Raw genomic sequence first — 7,929 nt, 5'->3', positions numbered from 1 at the left:
TACATAACTTAATAGCATTTTATTTTTATTTAGAAGACACATTAGAACATATGTTACATATTATTTGTATCTAGTGGTTTTGAAGGTTGAAACTAAAATGGCTACTGCCTAAAATTTTCTGTTCACTGGAAACTGTGTTCTTAAGATTCTTATACGGTTTACTTTAATGGATGCAGCAACGCATTGTCACAAAGAAAGTCACTAATCAAGCATTGGAATGTGAGAAGAGTAATCATCTCCTAATTAGAAGTACAGAAAGATTATTTTATGGTTTGGCTACGATGACCTCACACCCTCTTTTCTTTTTCACATTTTTTTTTTGTACTCCTGGATTCATGTGAGGGATAAAAACATCTTCCTGATCTTCAATGGTGTGCTTTGTGCTTCTTATACTCAGTCACAGTATTTGAGCAATGAAAGTGTGACTTTAAGAAGAAAATCTTCTTAACCTTGAAGGATTGAATCAGGTGTGAAATGCTCTATTTGATACATTTAGAAGAATCCCTTTGTAGATCTATGCTTTAAAATTGAAAAATGTTCTAGAAACTGAAGTCTGACTCAGACGATGGTTCAAAAATACCTGCAAACATCACCCTTCAACCTTATGAAAAACAAAAATAATTGACCACAAGTTTTCCAGAACAAAATGAATGAATTTTAATAGAACTCAACATAATGGGGTGTTCTTTAATTGATCCATGGTTCCTTGAGGCATAGTTTCTAGCAAAACAAACAAACAAACAAACAAGTGTCAGTGTATGCAGTTTTGCTCTTGAAAATTTTTGGATATATTTGAGCTTGAAACATTTTTTTTCATACATAGCACATTGCTAATCTGCAGCATTTATTAAATAATAGTGGATAAAAGGTGAGTATGCATGGATTAATTTCAGTTGGATAAGAAGGGGTAAATTTTAAAAACGCAAAAATCTGCAATAACATTAAGCTTGCTTTGAGCCTCTGTTCTCTCAGAACCTATCGCTAAGGGAGACAAAATAATGAAAAATACTTGGCTAAACTGCTGGCAAAACTCTCATTGTTTGTACCACTCTTGGAAAAGACTCTTGGGACTAGCAGTGGAATCCTTGCTATTGATTGGCTGGTTAAATGGAGAACTATTAGCTTCAGACAGGCTAGATTGATTATACAGCGGCAGCAAGAGCTAAGACTCAGAGCTGAGTGCGCATCAGGGTGAAAAGGAGAGAGAGGGAGAGGGAGAGAGAACCAAGTGTGGAAGGAGGCGGAGGGCGTTCCGTGGCATCACGATGTGACTGCTGCTGCCCGATAATCTTGCTTCGGGCTCCCTGAGTCAACAATTTACGGAGGTGCCTTTTCTTTTACAAAAGGATGTCAGCTCAGAGACCCAGCAAGAAATAACAGACTTCACCTTGGAATAGCTCACCTCACTCCTGCATCATTAAAGCGGATTTTGTCAAGAAAACAAAAATCAGCCCCCCGTTCCAGCTCCTGCTCTTTCCACCCCTGAACAGAAAGTGTTTCCTGCTCCAGGTAAAGAAATTAATTTTGTTGTCTCCGTTTCATTTTAGTCATTCCTAGTAAAATACACGATAGCTTTGCATTCTTTAAAAGCAGAGTTTGCAGCCAGGCATTAAAGTCAATTCTATACCCACAAATGTAGATTTAGGAACATAGGAATGAACATTTGTATAAGTATGTTTGCCTTTCATCCCATCTATGTGTGTTTTTAAAATGTACCAGATTATAAATTTGTACTCCTTCTAAAGAAAGTATATAAGCCAAATTCACACTGGAAAGAGGTGTTTTGGGGACAACCTTACATATGTTCTTAAATACTATTTTCAGGAGTTGAACAACTTTGGGAAATAACATTCTATCTGGAAAGGTCAATTACTGCATTAACTGCCAACTGTTATATTTCATTCAGACATAGAAGCTATCATGTGCTCTTCAGGCTTTTTAAAAAGTCTGTTGTTTGGTCGCTATTTTAACTCTTCAAAGTAAACATACCATATCCTAAATGATGTGACATTAGATTGCTCTCTCATAGCTGCTGATGCTTAGCACTCGTTTGTAACAAAGTACTGAGCTAAGGTAATGAAATATGACTCTGGGGATGTTTAGCTCTGCTATTCTAGAGTTCATTGTTAAGCTGCAGTCCTATCAATTAAAGTTTAAAGTGTCAGTGATGGCATGTGCAGGTAACGCATCAATGAATTTAAAAGAACTTTCACATGTTAAATTCTCTGCAGGGAACAGGGCTTTCAAAATAATTATTTCTTAGGAAAGTAAAAGAATAGAATATGGAAACCAGGCTAGGGCAATGCAGTACTGATGTTAATCCACTTAGGTTTATGGGTCACAAGTGTCAATTATCATAGCATGGATATTGGGACACAAAGGATTTGTATCTTAATTACTAAAACTGAAATGATTTTTGGCATATTTATGTCAATTTGGGGGGTCAATGAAGAGATATTTTATCCCGAGAACAATTCTGAATGTCCTTCTGAGCGAAGGAGCCAACTAACTTCTTTAATCAGAGAGAATACTGTTAGCTCTGAGTTAACAGAAGTTTTTTTTTTTTAATGTTATTTAATGTTTTAAAATTAGAAACTTAACTGTTAACACTCTTGGGAGTCAATACCTGTGAAGTTAAAATTACTGTGTACACTAAATTACTTCCCTGGTCTTTGTTTTTATGTTTATCGCAATCTGTGAAAAACAAAGTTATTAATGACATCTATATTACCACTTACATGTGAGATTACATTTAAATATTTCCTAATAGAAATATTACAGCTTCCTGGATATTTGTAATGGTAGCAGTTATACCAGAATTCAACAATTTTTAAGATTAACAGAAATTTTGAAAAACATAGTTTATGTGAAGTTATAGGGATATACCTTTTTAAAATGTACTATAATCTTGTTTAATTACTTAGTAAATGTCATATAAATTATGTGTTTTGTGTAACATTTCTAAATTGTGTTTTTTTTCTCATTGAGTTTATTGGTACATTTTAGGTAGACGGTACAGTTACATTCATCATTAGGATCTTGTACCTTTACATGACAGGTCTTGGTTCTCATTTTAAATTGTGTCTTTAACCATATCATTTTTTATGCAAACAATCTGATGTATCATTAAAGGATATAGTTTAGTTTAATCAATTTCACTACTTAATTTTAAATTTAACCTACAATACTTTTTAAATTTTATAATTTTCTCAACATGATTATCTAATCTCTTATGGAGCAGTTTTTTATAGCATGTATGTGTTATATTAAGATATACAATAAGGTAAACTAATTCTCAGTTTCTTTGTGAGTCTCTAAGAGCCCATTAAAATTTTAGCATGACTAAATATAAATAACTTAATTTTTTGATGTAAAGGTGCATTCATTCTTTCAGAAGACTTCAAGAATAATTTTTAACTCATATCATTACACTTAGAAATTAGACTTTGCTTACTCTTGATATTTCTTTCATCCTCTTTTTCTTCCTTACAAATTCTGAAATTTCTCTTATAAGGAATTTAATTTTCCTGCTCTTTAATAGGAAATGTTCACTGATTGGATAAAAAGTATATTCTTTTTTAAATAACATTTCACACTTCCTAGCTATGTAATTAACATGTCTCCTGAATTCTAGATCAGTGCTTTCAGCAAGCATGATTGGGGAAGACAGCAGCCCAAGGAGTGATGAATATAAGGGTCATTTTGAGTCTCAAATCTATTTGCTTCCTTAACCATTTCATCTTAGCAATTCTCACGTTTCCTCGTGTTTTTGGGAGCAGTGCATTTGACATTTTTCAACTTTGCATTCATTTCTGTAGTATTAATTGTCTTTCCTGATTTTTCTTTTTAACTATTCTGAAAGAAGAAATCAGACCGTTGAGTCTCTTCTGCTTTTATAGATACCTGAACCATTAGGGGGCTCTTTCTTCCTGTGTTATACACAGTAAACCATGGAGAGATTACATTGCCTTCTTCAAGTGTTTTTCCTGCTTAAAACTTGAGCACTGTTGGAAATACCTTCTAGCATTCTTCTCTCTCAAAAAGAAAGATTTAAAATCAATTAGAAATCTTTATTTTTGCAAAAAAGTAAATATATACTTTCTAAATGTATTATATTGAATTTATTCTTATTTTTGAATGTTTAATCTATTCAAAATAATTACACAAAATATAAAAATAACATATTCCAGACAAAGTTAAAAATTACATTATCCAAATGTCATTGTAAGTCATAAAATACAATACTGAAGAGAAGAAATTTCTTTCACATTTTTTTCCAGATATTTGAGTCCAGCCCAGAGAGTCTCACTGACTCTAATTTGCTTTCAGAAGAAAAGAACAGCAGGCAGCTGAAAGAGAGGATTATCTGTTTTTTAATGACAATAAGCATGGGAAAGCACAAATAATAGGATGGTTTTACTATGTATATTCATATCAGAAATTCATTTTTAAGTTTTAAAATAGATTGTTCATTAAAGTTATAAAGTTTCCATAGATGCATAAAAAGGTGATACACAAGCTATTTATGGAAAAGGGTTTTTAGAACATTATTTTGAAGGACAGCCAGTTTGAATTGCACTGCAAACTTTCTAAATACATGGAAACTTTGGTGCCCATCTCCACATCAGCCAAAGCTTTTCCTTCACTGCAGGATTTGATTGGGAATGTGGTGTCATTGCAGGAATAAAGGTACAAGCAATCTATCTAGAAGGTCTAGGTTTTCCATCAAATGATGCTGTGTCCATGGAAAGAGAAGTGACATCCACCACTGAGAGAGATTTCTTTTTGGAAGTGAAAGAAGGGGAAGGAATTAGAGCAATGAATCATAGAATTACAATCATTTTTCAAATGGTTTGTTGAATTACTGTGGTAGAGGAATTGCTGTCTAAATAAGATAGGAAGATGGAAATTGTAAGGAATCTCCGTCACTGATGTTTTGAATGTAAGGAACTAGTTTTATTCTATGTGTGAAAATGTACATAGCTTAAAAGGAGTGAATTTTGAATACAACTAGCACCCTATATAAAACTATGTGAAAATCACCTCAAATCCAGTGAAATAATGCTGGACCATTATCAAAGTCATTTTCACAAAAATTGTTTTGGTAATGTTCATTATTGAGTAATATGCTAAGTGAGAAATGTGATGCCACAGATTTTAACTAAAACCATAAAAATCTAAACTTTTAATTTCTTCTAAAAAGAGAATGTCATTTATGCTACAGTAGCCAATCACAGGAGATGCAAAAAGAAAACTTTAATTGAAAATAAAATAAATTGCCACAACTGCATATGAAATTTTGAATGTGAAATTTTTCCAAGACCAAGACAAAATGAAAATGTTGCAAAGAAATATTTTCATGCTTTCTATTTAATGCCAAAATATAACTATTCCACTGAAGTGGAATATTTCTGAAACTCACATGGATTGGAGAGAAAGATATATTGAAACACGAAATTAAGGAAATCGGCAGCTGTTAATAAGCTGAAAATTAAACAAGAAGTCTCACTTTCATGGAGTTTAATGATAATAGATATATGGCATTAATAATTAGAAAGCATATATTTACTTTATTGTTACTATTAACAATTAACTAAATTATATTCTTTATAAAATTACCCTTGTGCTTGTCTTTATGAAACAATGTGTGTGGTTGTTATAGCTGCTTTAATAGTTTAAATATCATCTTTATCCGTATTCATTAACTGAACAAATAGCAGAATAAATTAAAAGTGAATATCTGGATTGGGGAAATGGTTATGTTTAGAGCCAGGGTTAAGTAAACTCTAGTTTGAATACCATGAAAATTAATCACCTGTATCACGTGATATAATTTGTGTTCTATAACTTGCAAATAAATATGAACAGATATCCCCGTTATACTCAGTCCTTTCCCAAACACCAACACTCATAAAAAGGTATTAAGTACTAATTATTTCTCATTATTTTATATTACAGTTTTTATCTCCGACCTTAGATGGGCCCATCTAAGGCCTCTGCCACCCTGTACTCTTAGAACTGTTTCTGCAATCATAAATGTAGCCCCCAATCCCAGCTGACCACCAAACTGTAGTTACTCTACATAGAGGTGAGGGAATTTGTCACAGGATTCCTGAGACTTAGATTATAAATTTGACCAGGACCCCCATTTTATTCATCATAGGACACATAACGTGGACTGAGAGTACTACTTATCTGTTACTTGTGGGTAGGAGATGTAAATTATCCCACATGCTTGGCAGAAAGAGGAAACCATCATAGATGAACAAAACAGTTTCAGGACAGGCATGGTCAATAATGGCTTCCAGACACTCAATATTTGACGCAGGGACAAAGAGGAATGGGAAATGGGAGGGGTCGTGGAAAGGAAAGAAGGGAATGGAATCAATATGAGAAAATGAAAAATAAAGGAAACAAAGACTTTGTAGATTGGGAGGGAGGGGGAGGGGTTGAGAGAGGGCAGGGAAATGGGGAAAAAATAAAAACCAAAATTATTATGTAAAGGTACCAATTTCCAACAGTGGATGTCATTGTATTGCATACAGTAAATGTGCCAATAACATTAATAAAAGTTAAAAATATTATATGAATATAATTTTTTAGATCAGTTTTAGGCTCACAGAAGAATGCGAGGAAAGAAGAGAATTTTCTCCTATCTCATTGCGCTCGCCACCTTCCCCACCTCACCGGCCCGATTTTCCTGTTAATAGCTTGTTGTATAAGTGTGGTAAACTTGTAGTACTTAATGAGCCTTTATTGACATTATTAACCGGAGCCTGTGCATTAACAGTCACTCCTTGTATTACATATTCTAAATGTTTTGACAAATACATAATGACAAATATCTCCCATTATGGTATCAGGCATACCAGTTTTACTGATATAAAATTTCCTTATCCCCAAACTACTCCTCCCTACCCCACTTCCTACCCTGAGCCCTTAAGAATAATCATCTCATCTCTGTGCCCAAATCATACAATGGAAATCACATAGTGCATGCTTGTCTAAGTGGTTTCCATCATTTACTGGTTAGTATTTAAAGTTTTTATTATTTTTCAGACTTTGCTCATTTCTTTTTAGTTCTGAATAATGTATTCCTATATATACAATTTTTATCATTGACATACTGAGGAACAACTTGTTTGCTTCTAATCTCAGCAAGCATAAAGTTTTTATGAAAATTTGTGGATGGTATTCGGGTGGAGTTCAAATTTCAGCTCATCTGGGTAAAAACACCAGTGAGTTTGTCTTGGGTATTATACAGTAAGTATATGTTTAATTAGGGTTCCCCCAGAGTTTGCATATCTACCTTCATTCCCACTGGAAATGAATGTGAATTACTGTTGTTCCACACTTTCTTCAGAATTTGGTACTCTGAGTCTCAGCTATTGCACCTTCTAACAGATGTATGGCATATATTTTGTTTGACACACTTTATTCAGATTGGCGATAGCTACACATATAATGCTGCAACTACCAATAAGTTTCATGGATCTTCAAAAAAGTAGCCAGGCCTGGTGCTACCTCCCAACTCTCTGAGAGGCTGAGTCCAGTTGAGTCTGGAAGGAAGCAAATTAGTGAGTCCTGATCTCAAACTAAAAAGAAGGACCAAGGATGTAGCTCAGTGGGAATGCCCTGAGTTCAATACCCAGAACCACAAACAAACAAAAATGTCCACATTTGGTGTCAGTGTTATCCTCAAAGTTGTGTGCTTCTATTTTTCTTCCCCCTTTCCAGGATTAGGTGTGTATGCCTGTGTCAGCAGGAGGATCCAGCAGCGCTAGGTTATCGCACTACAAATGCACAGTGACTACATATAAACTTGGAGCTGGAGAAAAATAATAGTATAAAATATGCTGATGAAATAAATCAAAGCTTCATTTTTCAATTATTGAAAAACACCAGTAATTTTAAAGTTTTAAAACACTG

The 7,929-nt window shown here is 33.8% G+C and overlaps 1 protein-coding gene across 1 annotated transcript in view; it reads left to right on the top strand.

The window, feature by feature from the left end:
* Nucleotides 1-1,188: 1,188 nt before the first annotated feature.
* Cdh18 (cadherin 18) overlaps nt 1,189-7,929 on the top strand; it is an 883,722-nt gene continuing 876,981 nt past the window's right edge. The window contains exon 1 of the mRNA XM_033757792.1: nt 1,189-1,509. The gene's annotated coding sequence lies outside the window, so the exon portion shown is untranslated. The remainder of the gene's footprint in view (nt 1,510-7,929) is intronic.

This window comes from Fukomys damarensis, unplaced genomic scaffold (assembly GCF_012274545.1).
Source record: "Fukomys damarensis isolate Sample0158 unplaced genomic scaffold, DMR_v1.0_HiC HiC_scaffold_1, whole genome shotgun sequence".
Taxonomy (NCBI): domain Eukaryota; kingdom Metazoa; phylum Chordata; class Mammalia; order Rodentia; family Bathyergidae; genus Fukomys; species Fukomys damarensis.
The sequence above is the reverse complement of the archived record's forward strand: the minus strand, read 5'-3'. Positions and strand labels throughout refer to the sequence as shown.